A 15,458-nucleotide genomic window follows, 5' to 3' on the forward strand; every position below is an offset into this window, starting at 1 on the left:
GAATATTTTAGCAGCCAATTTCCACGTCATTAGTCTTGAACTGACTTGTTTGGTGTGGGCAACAGGAAATATTTTGCTTTCAGAGAACAAGAAAAATAAGTTTATTTGTGTTATGCATATTAATTTGTGTAGTTATTCAGTGTCCAGTAAGTAATTGTTCAAGAAAAAATATTACCAATTGCTTTGGTTTGGCTCAGTGGATAGAGCATGAGCCTGCGAACTGAAGGGTCCCAGGTTCAATTCCGGTCAAGGGCATGTACCTTGGTTTTGTGCACATCTCCAGTAGGAGATGTGCAGGAGGCGGCTGATCAATGTTTCTCTGACATTGATGTTTCTAACTCTCTATCCCTCTCCCTTCCTCTCTGTAAAAAACATTAAAAAAAATATTTTTAAAAAGAATATTAGTTTTTATTAAAATGTTCTATTATTTTATGTTAATAATTACTCTTTTATTTCAGACCTTTGTATTCAGCATCTCTCTACTGAAATAAACCTACATTTCTTTTTCTTTTTTTTAAAATATATTTTATTGACTTTTCACAGAGAGGAAGAGAGAGGGATAGAGAGTCAGAAACATCGATGAGAGAGAGTCATCGATCAGCTGCCTCTTGCACACCCCCTACTGGGGATATGCCCGCAACCAATGTACATGCCCTTGACCGGAATCGAACCTGGAACCCTTCAGTCCGCAGACGGCCGCTCTACCATGAGACAAACCGGTTTCGGCTAAGCCTACATTTCTATGAAAATTGAAGCTTTTGTTTTGCAGCCCACATGAACTTAAATCTTATTTGGCCTGGGTTTGCCTTTGAGTTTGACATGCTTGCTCAAAACTATAAACCTTTGCCGAAACCTGTTTGGCTCAGTGGATAGAGCGTCGGTCTGCAGACTGAAGGGTACCGGGTTCAATTCCGGTCAAGGGCATGTACATTGGTTGCGGGCACATCCCCAAGTAGGGGGTGTGCAAGAGGCAGCTGATTGATGATTCTCTCATTGGCATTTCTAACTCTCTATCCCTCTCCCTTCCTCTCTGTAAAAAAATCAATAAAATATATTAAAAAAAAAAAACAACTATAAACCTTCTTTTGCCTTCCCTGTATACATGAATTTATTTATATCCACCACATAGTTATCTAAAACAGGGGAAAATGATAGAGAAGCTTAAATATCTACCAAAAAGAACTAGTTAAAATTATACAGCACATCAATGATGAAATGCCATCAGTCACTTAAACATGAAAACTTGGCCCTGGCCAGGTTGCTTGTGCAGCTGGAGCATCATCCTATACACAAAAAAGGTTGCAGGTTCAATTCCCGGACAGTGCAATCCCAATCTTGATTAAACACACACATATCCAAGTACCATATGCATGAAAAGAGGATGCACCAAAACATTAACCATAATTACATACATCAAGTTTATAGATGACCTTTCTTCAATATTTCCAAATGAATAAATGCATAAAGAACTGAAAAGTTAAAATTAAAAAGTAACTGCATGGGCTAGGAGAGGCCAAGGGGGGGAGACATATGTATTCCTTTCAAAAATAAAGAATTAAAAAAAAAAAAAAAAAGTAAGTAACTACTGTTCAGTCAGGGCACATACTGGGGTTGCAGGCTAGATCCCCATTATGGGGCATGCAGGAGGAAGCCAGTGGATGATTCTCTCTCATCACTGATATTTCTCTCTCTCTCCTTTCCTCTCTGAAATCAATAAAATATATATGTATATTAAAAAAAAAAAAGTAATTGCTAAGCTGTTGGTTGAGCGTCCTCCCATGCACTGAAAGGTCAATATTCAATTCCCTTATCAGGGCACATGCTGATTCTACAATTTAGAAAGGAATCAAAGTAGCTAGACAACTAGCTACTTTACCACCTTATTTCAGTTGGTTAAACTGGCAAACACTGCTTAATAAAGTCCTATTAAGGACTCTTACGAATATACAACTCTTAAATGATATAAGACTGGCTTTAGAAGTCAGTGAAGTTACTAGTTCCTTTTACCACCATGCATTTACCTTATATGAACAATAATTCGACTTGCAATGGAATTCCAGACAGACACTTCCTCAAACAAACACGGCAATGCTGCTGGCTTCTCCAATGTACAAAGTCAGGATATGATTCTGGAATGAGAGGAAATAAGCAGTGATAAAATAGCTACATAATCCTTGCAGATTGCATCTTGAAATCTATAAGCAAAAATTCTATTGTAGCCCTGAATTTCATTCCAAGTGAACAATGGCTTCACTCTAAGTATACTGACTAGCCCGAGAGTCTCTGTCTGCCTGTCTCCCTCTCATACAGGTTTTAACCCATTCAACATCTTCCACTAAGGATACAGTACAGAAAGCCAAAACCTTCCTCCTATAACTTGATATTTTCATTGGCAACATTTCAGGTGTTACAATTTGCATTATGCAAGACTAATTAATTCACACACTCCATAATTCAACCTGGAAAATTACTTCAGAATAGATATTTGAAACAAAAATACTTAACTGAGGTGTGCTAAATTTAATAAATACATTTCAAATTAAAATAACTCCCTATCTTCATCCCTCAAACACACAAAAAAGACCTTTCTGATCCAGTTGTTTATTCCCAGATCTAAACATTACAAACATGGACATACGTCAAAGCTATATAGGGAGTTATCTAAAACAAGAAATCCAAGATCAACAAGCTCATGTATGTAGTTAATGTCCTCACTCCTAGCTTATTAAAGCTTTATCATTCATTCACGTTACTATAAAGTAGGAAGGCACCGCAATTCAAAACATCTAAAGATGCAGGCTTGATGGGCATGTACATTAGTTTTTTTTTCACTTAGTATTCACTCAAAGATACCCAACTTAGCTTTTTCTGAAACCTGTAGCTTACATATAGCTGAACCCTTGCCTATTTAGCCAGGAAGAATGTGATGTGTTTTCTTATAAAGAATGGTCTCTTGGTATATGTGGAACCCTCAGCTTAGAAAGCCTCTTCCAAACCCATTCATATGAGGGTCTCCTCCCCCAGCCAGCTGTCCCTGGCTTACCCAGGCTGGGTTAGGTACTGCTTCCCTGTGTTATCCTAGACATGTCTCTCCTTACACTCATCTCATTCTATCAGTTAATATGCCTATTTTCCTAAAAGTGATACACCTGCTGATAACCCAAGCAATAAACTCTTGACCTATACCAAAGGTAACCAGGTCATTTACATTACAAAGAGGCAACAAAAACCTATCTTAAAACAGGATAAAACTGTTCTATACAGATGAAATTATTACTCAGTCAGCCTGTTACCAAATTAGTGATAATGTTGATGTATATTTTACTTACTTGGTAAACAGTAAAAATACAGTACTTTCAAAAACTTATTCAAAATACTTTAGCATATATATTTTTTTCTTTTGCATATATTCTTGCAGCTTATTCGTAGAATTCATCCTAGGTTACAGTATCCAAAACCTCTTTCCTTATTTCTAACTGCAGAGGCACAGGGATTCACATCAGTTTGAGGGAAATCCTGATGACAGTTATAGGACTGAGAACTGCTTACTCTACAACTCACTGAATTAAGGAACTATTCCAATTCACCCATCCTTAAAATTCTAACCACACACACAGTCCATTTTAGTATCCCATCATGTTTCTTTCTTATTAACCTCTTCTTGGATATTGACAAGAACGTTATCATCCCAACAAGTCTTCAATTTCCCACTGTCCCAATGGATAGAGATACTAATGAGGCTCTGGCCCTTCTGTAAAAGGAGACACCTGAAGCCCTGAGTCATCTCTGCCACCGCAGTGTTGATGCACCACCACCCCAACCTGTCCTGCCTGTGTCATTTGGATAGTCATAAGTATACTTCTCGGCCTCTATCTGCTGTTAACAGGGGAAATGCACACGTGGTATACATATACTATTTTCGGATTATCTGAAACTGTTCCAAAATTAGGCATTTGTTTAAAAAGAAAAAAAGACAAATGATTTTGAGTGGTGTTCTCTGACTCTTCTTGATGATTAGAAAGATATTTTTTATACTGCTCAGTTGTTCTATTGGAGACCTGAGTTTTAGGTGACAAGAATTAGCCTCCATGAAGAGTCTGTGTGGAACAACAGGCAAGAATTTTTCCAAAGTTGAGAGCCCTAGCCAGATTTGCTAAGTGGAAGAGCATCAGCCTGTGGACTGAAAGGTCCTGGGTTTGATTCCGGTCAATGGCATATGCCCGGGTTGTGGGATCGATCCCCAGTAAGGGCTGTGCAGGAGGCAGATTCTCACTACTGATCTCTCTCTCTCTCTCCCTTCCTCTCTGAAATCAATAATATACATATACTAAAAAAATAAATAAATAGAGAGAATACTAATGCAATACAACTTGAACTGAAATCTGCTAAAATGTGTCAGAAATGATGATGATAAAAATGTGTGGAGAGGGCTTAGACAAATTTACAAAGCTTGTTAAAATGCACAGTATTTAAAGCATATGGTTATTCTGTACTATTTCTGTTAGCAGGTACTCTGCAAAAAAAATTTTAAGCTATCCTATATTGAGCCAGTTTTGTCAAGAGTGACTCATTCTCTCTCAATTCAATTTTGTAGACTTTACCATCATCAATCAATAAGAGTAAGTCCTAAGCTGCTCTACCAAAGAGCAGTTCGATTGGCTCAACAGCAGTAAAATTTTGTGATTTTTTTTTTAGCTCTGGGCTAAATCTAAAATTTGTCTGAACAAAAAAAGGCCCTTAAACACTATTATTGAATATTGAATGACTATGGAAATTAGCTTAAGCTGCAGATTTGATGTCTGTAAATTCATTCAATTGAAAATTACGAAGCAAGCCCTAGCTGGTTTAGCTCAGTGGATAGAGCGTGTGGGCCTGAGGACTGAAGAGTCCCAGGTTCAATTCCGGTCAAGGGTACATACCCATGTTGCAGGTTCAATCCCCAGTGTGAAACATGCAGGAGGCAGCCAATCAATGATTCTTTATCATTGATGTTTTTATCTCTCTCGCTCTCCCATCCCTCTCTGAAATCAATTTTTTTTAAACATATTTTTAAAAAAGAAAATTAGCCGAAACCGGTTTGGCTCAATGGATAGAGCGTCGGCTTGAGGACTGAAAGGTCCCGGGTTTGATTCCGGTCAAGGGCATGTACCTTGGTTGCGGGCATATCCCCAGTAGGGGGTGTGCAAGAGGCAGCTGATCGATGACTCTCTCTCATCAATGTTTCTCTCTATCTCTCTCCCTTCCTTTCCGTACAAAATCAATAAAATATATTAATTTAAAAAAAAGAAAATTACAAGGCAAAATAGCACTTCTTTGGAAAATACATATTGCAGCAAATAAATTTAACACTGTTTAAACACCCTTTTAAAATCACAAGTAATATCAAGTTACTTTATTCACTCCTGTGCTATCAAATGTTAAAACAAGCAATGAGATCTCCATTACCACACAAATTTGAAGCAAACATATTTTTAGTTCAAACTACAGTTCCAGAATATTTCCAACTTCAATGCAAATATAAAGGAAATCTTTGTATTTCAAAATCCATCTAACTGTGCAACTTTAATCTTCGATTGGAAATGGCCAGCTTGCAGTATGACATGCTAAAAGGCAAATATCAAGAATCTAACAGAATTCTATAGATGAATATACTATACTAAAATCATACTCAAAAAATCATATGCTCATGAATTAATATTAATTTTTGGCAATGCCTCTCTTTGTAAGAAGACATTTTCATAGATGTGTAAACTGTTGGTATAGACTTCAGCATTCACATGAGTACAGTCAAACCTCTCAAACTTCTCCCATCTTGACCAAGTTGTTCACGGAAAGAATGTCTCTGTTGTGAAACAAAACTTCAGTTCTCGACCCAACAACACTTTCATGCTGATACAGTGAAATCTTGGTTCTCAAACTTAATTCACTTTGGAAGGCTATTCAAGAAGCAATTGTTCAAAAACTGAGTCATTTTTTCCCATTAGAAATAATGTAAAATGAAATAATCCATTGCAGACTCCCAAATGACTCCTTTCTCAATTGCCTAAGATCCTTGTTTCCTGAGTATTTTCACACCCTTATAGCAACTTCAGCACTCTTGACAGCCCCTTCATTTAAGTTTTTAAATCGTGCTAATCGTCACCCTAGCTGGTGGCTTGGCACAGTGGATACATCAGCCCATGGACTGAAGGGTTCCAAGTTCAATCCCAGGCCCAGAGCAGGCCCTTGTGGAAGGAAAGCAATCAATGTGTCTCTCTCAGAACGATGTTTCTCTCTATATATCCCTTCCACTCTCTCTAATACTCAATTTAAAAATATCCTCAGGCCCTAACCAGTTTGGCTCAGTGGCCTGAGGGCTGGGGAGTCCCAGGTTCGATTCTGGTCAAGGGCATGTGCCTTGGTTGCCGGCACATTCCCGGTGGGAGGTGTGCAAGAGGCAGCTGATCAGTGTTTCTCTCTCATCGGATGTTTCTAACTCTCTATCCCTCTCCCTTTCTCTCTGTAAAAAATCAATAAAAAATATATTTAAAAAGAAAAAGATGGGAAAGATTTGAGAACCCAGGTTTGAACTACTTAATTAAATCTCACTATCTCGCTGAAACCGGTTTGGCTCAGAGGTAGAGCGTCGGTCTGCGGACTGAAAGGTCCCGGGTTCGATTCTGGTCAAGGGCATGTACCTTGGTTGCGGGCACATCCCCGGTAGGGGGCGTGCAAGAGGCAGCCGGTCGATGATTCTCTCTCATCGATGTTTCTAGCTCTCTATCCCTCTCTCTTCCTCTCTGTGAAAAATCAATAAAATATATATTAAAAAAAAAAAAAAAAAAAAGAAAGGTCCCGGTTCGATTCTGGTTAGGGGCATGTACATTGGTTGCGGGCACATCCCCAGTGGGGGGTGTGCAGGAGGCAGCTGGTCGATCTATCTCTCTCATTGATGTTTCTAACTCTGTCCCTCTCTCTTCCTCTCTGTAAAAAAAAATCAATAAAATATATTTTAAAAAATAAATAAATATATAAATCTCACTATCTGTTTCCTCTTATGTAAAACTGGTTCCTACTACACAGGATTGCTATGAAAATTGAATAAATTAACATGTATGTAATGTTCTTGAAAACGAGCTTAGCACATTAAGTATTTCATAAACATTATAGTATCAATCAGGCAATGTCAAAATGAGTTAAAAGACAAAGACTTCACCCAGCTGTGCTTGAGCATAGACCTATGAACCAGGTCACAGATCGATTCCCAGTCAAGGCACATGCCCTGGTTGCGGGCTCCATCCCCAGTGGAGGCCTTGCAGTTGGAAGCAGTGATTCTCTCTCATCATTTATGTTTCTCTCTCTCCCTTTCCCTTCCACTCTGAAATCAATTAAAAAAAAAAAAAAAAAAAAAAAAGGACAAAGACTTTAACCAGCTGGTAGGGGTAGCCAGTCGTATGGTCACTTAAACAATTACCTTCTTTCTCTTTGACAATTCAGAATTTGGTTTTATGACAGAATCAGAATATATGATGCTTACTACATCTTCAAAACCTCTTAAGCAATATACTCTGGTAATAAACACAAGTCTATATTTGGCTGCGGGCTAAATGAGTCTGCCTCCTAAAAGATACCATTATTCTGTGCCACAGGTTCTCAGTTTACATGAGAAGGATCAACATGCCATCTGTGCATATGACACAGTTTCTACTTAGGCTGATGATTTTTTTAAATATATTTTATTGATTTTTTACAGAGAGGAAGGGAGAGAGATAGAGAGCTAGAAACATCGATGAAAGAGAAACATCGACCAGTTGCCTCTTGCACACCCCCTACCGGGGATGTGCCCGGATCCAAGGTACATGCCCTTGACTGGAATCGAACCCGGGACCTTTCAGTCCGCAGACTGACGCTCTACCACTGAGCCAAACCGGTTTCGGCTAGACTGATTTTTTAAATCATGCTCTCACACAATGCGGAGACACTCAGTACCAAATAACAACTCATTTGAGTCCTAGTCACCCACCAGAGGAAAAGACTATCTTATCTAAAACCCTAACACAGCTATCTTCCCAGAATTTATCATCTTTTTAATCACATTACAAAACTTTTATAAGCTACCACCATTTGCCTACAACTTAAGCCTCTACTTCCTAGAAAACTATTGGTCCTGAAATATTACTATGCTAATATTGGTAGTAATTATCACATCAAATTCCTTTTTGTATTCCCAGCGTCTAGATACATGTTCGTTGAATGACAAATGAATTATGGTTTCTTTTTTACTATCATCATGTATACCTAACACAAAATTTACCAGTTTAAACATATTTTTAACCCTCTCTCGAGGACATGTTTAAGAGGGGAAGGGAGAAAGAAACATCAATTGGATGCCTCCCATGTGCCCCAACTGGGGACTGAACCTGAAATTTAGGCATATGCCCTGACCAGGAAACCTTCTGGCGCCTGGGACCATGCTTCAACCAACTGAGCCACACCGGCCAGGGCCATTTAGCCATTTTTAAGTGAATAGTTTAGTTCAGTGGCATGAAGTATATTCACATTTACACAACCATTACCATCATCTATCTCCAGAATACTTTCATATTCCCAAACAGAAACTACATACCCACTGAACAGTAATCACCCACAACCACCATTCTACTGTTAATGTCTTATGAAATCAGTGATAAACATTCCCAAATAATCTATTATTTGACTAAAATGTGCTCTACTGCAAGCTACAGGGAATGCTAAATAAGAATAAATCTGTCCTGGCCCAGTGGCTCAGTTGGTTGGAGTATCCTCTTGTACACCAAAATAGGGGTGGGTTCCTTCTGGGTCAAAGCACATACCCAGGTTTCTGGTTCCATCCTCCCGTTGGGGTGCGTGTGGGAGGCAACTGATAAATGTTTCTCTTTTCCTTCCTCTCTAAAATACATTTTTTAAAAGAAACCTGTGAATACAATGTTGTTTTTTATTTATTTATTTGAGAAACATCAATGAGATGAACATCAATTGGCTGCCTTCTGCACGCCTCCTACTGGGGATCCAGTTGCCACCTGGGCACATACCCTGACCAGGAATCAAACCAGATGCCTCTTGGTTTATGGGTTGATGGTCAAACACTGAGCAAGATGGCTGGGGTAAAATAAAGTTTTAAAAATTGGGCTGTAGACCTATCTGGTTGGCTCAGTGGATAAAGTGTCAGCTTGCGAACCGAAGAATCCCAGGCTTGATTCCAGTCAAGGGCACATGTCTGGGTTGCAGGCTTGCTCCCCAATAGGGGATGGGCAGAAGGCAGCCAATGATTCTCATCATTGATGTTTCTCTTTCCCTCTCCCTTCCTCTCTGAAACCATAAAGATATATATATGGTGTTTTTTTAAATGTACTGTAGCCCCACCCGTGTGGCTCAGTGGTTGAGTGTCCATCTATGAACCAGGAGGTGATAGGTATGATTCCTCCTCAGGGCACATGCCCAGGTTTCAGGCTGGATACCCAGTGGGGGATGTGTAGGAGGCAGCCAATCAATGATTCCCTCTCAACACTGATGTTTGTTTCTCTCCCTCTCCTTCCCTCCCTAAAATCAACAGAAATATATATTTTTTAAATTGGACTGTAGCCGAGACCGGTTTGACTCAGTGAATAGAGCGTCAGCCTACGGACTAGCGCTGGGGCCCCGAAGTTGGAAGCCATCAGTGCGAGTACGGCGTTGACGGGAGGTGGTTAGTGGGATTGGAAGAAAAGCCTCTGAGAGTGTGGGGAGCCTGGCGGGAGAGAGCCCGTGAAGGAAGCTTCTTGTGTTTGTGTCGGCATTAACAGAAATAGCTTAGTTCAGCGTGCCTGCGTTCAAGCCTAAATAGCTGCCGAAAATGTTTGTGATATTGTCACAGTGAGTATACTAGGTCACGAAACACGTTTCCCAGTGAAGGACAAAGCCCAATTTTACTCCGCAAGTTGTTCAAGGCAGCAGCCGTTTTTTAATCCTTATAAGGCTGTCTAGAATCTAGATAACAGGACTGACTGCTACAAACAGTATTTTTACTACAGACAGTATTTTTACAAACAATGAGAGGACCACCTGAAAGGCAAGGAAAATGATGGCGTGATACATGCCTTTCCACTCTGGTCCCACAATCTAGAAACCCTATAAATGATGGTGACAATAATAATAGTGTTTAATACATATCAGGTAATGGGTTAAGCGGTTTTCAATTTAATCTATTTAACCTTCATAATAATCCTATAAAGTGGCCACCGTTACTCACAAGCTATTTTGCAGATAAGGAAACTGGGGCCCCCCTGACCTAAAATTAAAAGCTTAACAGGGCCAAATTTTGAACACAGGCACGCTGAACTAATCTATTTCCGTTAATGCCGCCAAAGAAGCTTCCTTCACGGGCTCTCCCCCGCCAGGCTCCCCACACTCTCGGAGGCTTTCCTTCCAATCCCGTTAACCACCTCCCGGTCAACGCCGTACTCCCACTGATGGCTTCCAACTTCGGGGCGCCGGCGCTCCTCGCCAGCTCCTGCCGCCATGCTCCTCCCCTAAGATTCACAAAGGCAAATACAATACAACAGCTGATAAAAGTTGTTTAGATGCTAAGGCAGGCAAAAAAAAAATTTTTTTTTGCCTCACGTAAGCAGAACACACGCAGATTATCGCTGGAATGCAAGTCAAGCCGGCCTCACCTCCAGCTGAAGAGATTGAACTAAACGTGGGCGTACAAACGTCCCCGAGGCAGATACATTTGGACCGGGCCTCCTCCTCTGGCCACGCGGCAAAAAGGACGGAAGAGGTACTAACATTCACTGAGCCAGCCACATGCGCCCTAGGGGGAGGCAGAACCAGGCCAATGGAGGCTATGGGGGGAGGGGGGAGAGAAGGGCACTCCAGAGTTCCGGGAAAAGAAACCCAAATAATCTGGTTCATGCGACTGGGGGGAGGGGGGAAAAGGGGGAGGCCGCTCCCAGACGGCTTGTAACCAGGAGAAAGAAGGGTAGATAGCTGCTCCGGAGGAAAGGCAGCCCTGAGCGTCGGGAACTAGGCCGGAGCGCAGGGGAGCCCAGTAGGCGGGGAGGGGGAGGAGCCGGAGGACGAGGGCCCGCTCGGAGGCCGGGGCTAGGCGCGGGGGAGCCGCTCCGCGCTAGGCGAGCCTTGGGACACTGACCTCAGTGAAAATATAAAAGATTAAACGACTGGAGCCGGTGAGACGGCCCTACACCCCACCCGGGACCCTCACTCACCTGGGCCCACCGCAGCGATCGCAGCCGCAGCCTCGCAACGGCACAACCGGCCCAAACCTCGCCCCCGCCCGACAGCGCGCCAGCGTACCCGCTCTCGACGACGGCAGCGGCAGCGTCGCCTCGCTCCCTCCTGGGAAATGTAGTCGTAGACCCGCCTTGCCTCGCACACTTGACGGTGCGCTGAACTACGTTTCCCACAAGGCAGATCAAGCGTTGGGCCCGCCGTTTGCGTCACGCGCCGGGTCGCCGTCGGTCACGTGGGTTGCCCCGTTCCATTCCCCTCCCCCCGCCTGGGTGGCCTGGGGAAGAAGGGCGGAGGTGGACGGAAGGGGCGGGGGTGTTGCTGACGCCTCAGCCCGCACCATTTTGGAACCAGCTTGGAGGGAGGGCCGGGCCCCACCCACCCGCGGCCTGCTTTCGCTGTTGAAAGTCACAGAGCTGAGAATCCGGTCTCCTAGCTTTCATCCCATACGGGCTCTTTATCGCTTTGTGACCTTGAGCAAATCGTATACCCTCCCACGAGCCTCGGATCCCTCCCCAGGAAACGAGACTCGTCATTTCGGCCTCACAGACTGCCTGTGAGGCTCTCACAGTAAGGCACGTGAGAGCAGTCTAGTACCCTGAAAGCGCGATTCAAAATGGAGTTGTTTTTATTATGATGGTGACCTTCCGAGATCCAGGAGCTGAGATCTCCCGCCACCGCGCCTCCCCCACCCCCGCCTTCAATAACAATGAGAGCCCTAAAAGAGGTTTTCCGATAAATTGGGGGTCCTGGGAAGCTTCTCAAAATGGGTGCCGGAAGTTTCCCGGGAAGTGTGGCCTTGGGATCTACATTATAAAGAGACTTCTCCGGAAATAACTGGGTTTTGCGCAGGCTGATTTGCGCTGGAATTCCTGGCCTAGTGAACTGGAACTGTTAAAGCCTGAGCTCCGATGTCACCTCTGCTGTGAAGCCTTAGAAGTTTACGAGCTCCTTCCAGTCTCTATACTCCTGCAGTACCTTTGCCCTGCTCTGGTCCTATATTATTCTATATTATCCCCTGTGTTTGTCTTCCCCACCAGAGATGAGCTCTTTGAGAGCAGAGATCAGTTTTAATAGATTTCTGCATCCCCAAGGCAGAGTAAACAAAGTAAATATGAATAAATATCGAAGGAACCTACTGTTCTTTTGCGAGGAAAGCTCACCAGTCTCAAGTCTCAGACCCTGCCACATCTTCCCTTGCCCTTCTGGCCTCAGCAACTTTTCCTTCCACACTGCTTACTCTTCCTTCTTTGAGCACTTCCCATGGACTGCTTTCTGTGGTGCTTCTTGAAAGGTTCTGATTGAATTTACTTTTAAATTCACAGATTTTCCTGAGTGTCTAGTATATGCCATTCCCAATACAAAATACTAGGAACAACAGAGGTAAACCGATAGATACAAAAATACATAGTCTTTCCACTTGGTTTCTAAAATACTCTGTGCTTCATGAAAGCATGTTTTCATCCAATCCCAGAGGTCCCCTCCCTTTTGCTTTCTCCTGCCTCCCTAAGTCACTAATTATCTGAGAGATGCAAATCAAAACAACAATGCGGTACCATCTCACACCTGTCAGAATGGCCAACATCAACAAATCAACAAACGACAAGTGTTGGCGAGGTTGCGGAGAAAAAGGAACCCTCGTGCACTGCTGGTGGGAATGCAGACTGGTGCAACCACTGTGGAGAACAGTGTGGAGTTTCCTCAAAAAACTGAAAATGGAACTCCCATTTGACCCAGTAATCCCACTTCTAGGAATATATCCCAAGAAACTAGAAACACCAATCAGAAAGGATATAGTATGCACCCCTATGTTCATAGCAGCACAATCTACAATAGCCAGAATTTGGAAACAGCCTAGGTGCCCGTCAGCAGATGATTGGATCAAAAAACAATGGTACATCTACACAATGGAATACTATGCTGCCATAAAAAAGAAGGAATTCTCATCATTTGCCGCAACCTGGATGGAATTGAAGAACATCATGCTGAGTGAAATAAGCCAATCAATGAAAGAGAACCACCACATGACCTCACTCATTTATGGATAATAAAGAACATTATAAACTGATGAACCAAAAGATAGATACAGAGACAGTAAAGCAACAAGCAGACTGTCAAATTACAGCAGGTAGGGTAGGGAGATCTGGGGGAAATAATAGATCAACCGAAGGACTTGTATACATGCATATAAGTACAACCAATGGACATAAAACTCTGGGGAGGGCGGGTATGTATGGGAGGGGGGGCAATGTTAAAATATGTACACGGATAATAATTTAATAAAAAAATAATAAATAAATAAAAGTTAAAAAATAAAAATAAATAAATAAATAAAATACTCTGTGCTTGATCTTTTCTTACCTCTGTGGATGACAAGCTCAGGGAAAGCCAGGCAGAACCCCTGAAAGCACAACCACATCGGAGCAGGAGACCACAAATCCCCTCATTGTTACTGTTATCGTGTAATTGTTAACTATCCTGTACTCAGCAATGGAAAAGAAGTCTGGGTCTGTTAATTTTTCTTTTCATCCAATCCCAGAGGTCCCTTTTGCTTTCTCCTGCCTCCCTAATCTATCATCAGTGGATTTCATGTAAACCCCTTAGGCCTCCTCTTTTTACTGTAATGTATAAAATAAGATGTATAACTATCATTCTCCAGAGCATTTTCTCAAACCCTTGAGATTTTGCTTCCCAGCAATTGTCATCAGTTTGGCTCAAGTAAAATTTTAAAAATCTTACAGGTTTGGATGTTGAAATCTCCCACCTCTGCCCCTTCCCTGGCCCAGAAACTTACCCAAAGTTCCAGCTTCCTACCTCTCCTCTCCTCATTCAGCCTTCCTCCCTGTCCTCTCCTCATTCAGCCTTCCTCCCTGAGTTACATAGCATACACAGATGGGTAGCTTTTACATCTGTCCTATGCATTTTACTCCCTCTCTACATCTCAGCTTCCACTCAGTTCCAGGTGTTTGGGAATCATGAGTTCCCACTGGTATCTCAAAACTAAACCTGCCCAAAACTCTTCTTCCTCCAATACAGCATTACCTAGTTCATTGTAGAGTTGTTTACATGTCTGTCTTCACTAACCTTTGAGCTCCGCTCAAGGAAAAGAACTCCTTGTCCTTCATTCACTTATTGAGCACCTACTATGGGGAAGGCCCTGTATTGGAAGCTTGGAAGAGAACAGTAAACAAGACAAATGTGGTCCCTGCACCGAGCGTACTTCCAACTGGAGAGGCAACATTAAGAAGTCTAGCATATGCTTAACTAATTACGATTGTGATAGGTGCAACACAGGAAAGTATATTGTGTATTCACTATTGTTACCGTTGTAAGTAGTTATTAATAACAGGAAAGGAACAAAAGTAAGCATGGCCATCTGAGCTGCTTCACCAGAAAGCTGCAATTTCATAATCCCCAGGGAAATCACTAGGTAAAGGGACTGGACAAATGGGAGATAGATAATGGATCCATGTGCAGTGAAGTTAGGGTGTCATGGATTGGCTAGAGGGGGTGGAGCCAATGCAAACGCTCGAAAATTTGAGAATACATAATCCCCCAGACAAAGGAGCTCCTCAAGCTCTTGGCTCTCTTGTTCCTCTGGCTTTGCTCTTGTCCATGTTCCCTCCATAGCCTGATAGACTGGACTATGCTCCAACATGGAATGGAAATTCTGAGCAACGCTTTAATCTTAGCCCTGCTAAAGGCGCAGCTGGCTTTCTTCCTTGGTGGGATGAAGGGAAATGGTACCTTGGAAACTCAGGGATACAATTTCACACAAATAAAAAACACTTGTTCGCCCTGGCTGGTTTGGCTTAGTGGGTAGAGCGTTGGCCTGCGGACTGAAGGGTCCCAGGTTTAATTCCAGTCAAGGGCACATGTCCGGGTTGGAGGCTGGATCCCCAATGGGGGGTGTGCTGGAGGCAGTCGATTAATGATTCTCTCTCACCATTGATGTTTCTCTCTCTCTCTCTCTCTCTCTCTCTCTCTCTCTCTCTCTCCCTCCCTCCCTCCCTCCCCTTCCTCTCTGAAACCAATAAAAATATATATATTTTTAAATCACTGGTTCTCCCATGCCAGTCTCAGAAAACCTTTTCGTGTGACATTACAAGAAGCCATTTCCACTAGCAACAGATAGGACAAGGAGCACCCCCCACCCATAACACTATGACAACTGACAGCATAGAGCAGGGATAGCAAACTTCAGCATATGG

General features: G+C 42.5%; 1 protein-coding gene across 1 annotated transcript in view; it reads right to left on the bottom strand.

The window, feature by feature from the left end:
* Positions 1–11,346, bottom strand: part of THRAP3 (thyroid hormone receptor associated protein 3) — a 41,251-nt gene extending 29,905 nt beyond the window's left edge. Inside the window, exons 1-2 of the mRNA XM_084871936.1 lie at positions 11,226–11,346; positions 2,022–2,129 (exon numbers count right to left, since the gene is read on the bottom strand). The gene's annotated coding sequence lies outside the window, so the exon portion shown is untranslated. The remainder of the gene's footprint in view (positions 1–2,021; positions 2,130–11,225) is intronic.
* Positions 11,347–15,458: the final 4,112 nt, after the last annotated feature.

Source organism: Pipistrellus hanaki (assembly GCF_964339955.1).
Source record: "Pipistrellus hanaki genome assembly, chromosome: 2".
In the NCBI taxonomy this organism is placed as follows: domain Eukaryota; kingdom Metazoa; phylum Chordata; class Mammalia; order Chiroptera; family Vespertilionidae; genus Pipistrellus; species Pipistrellus hanaki.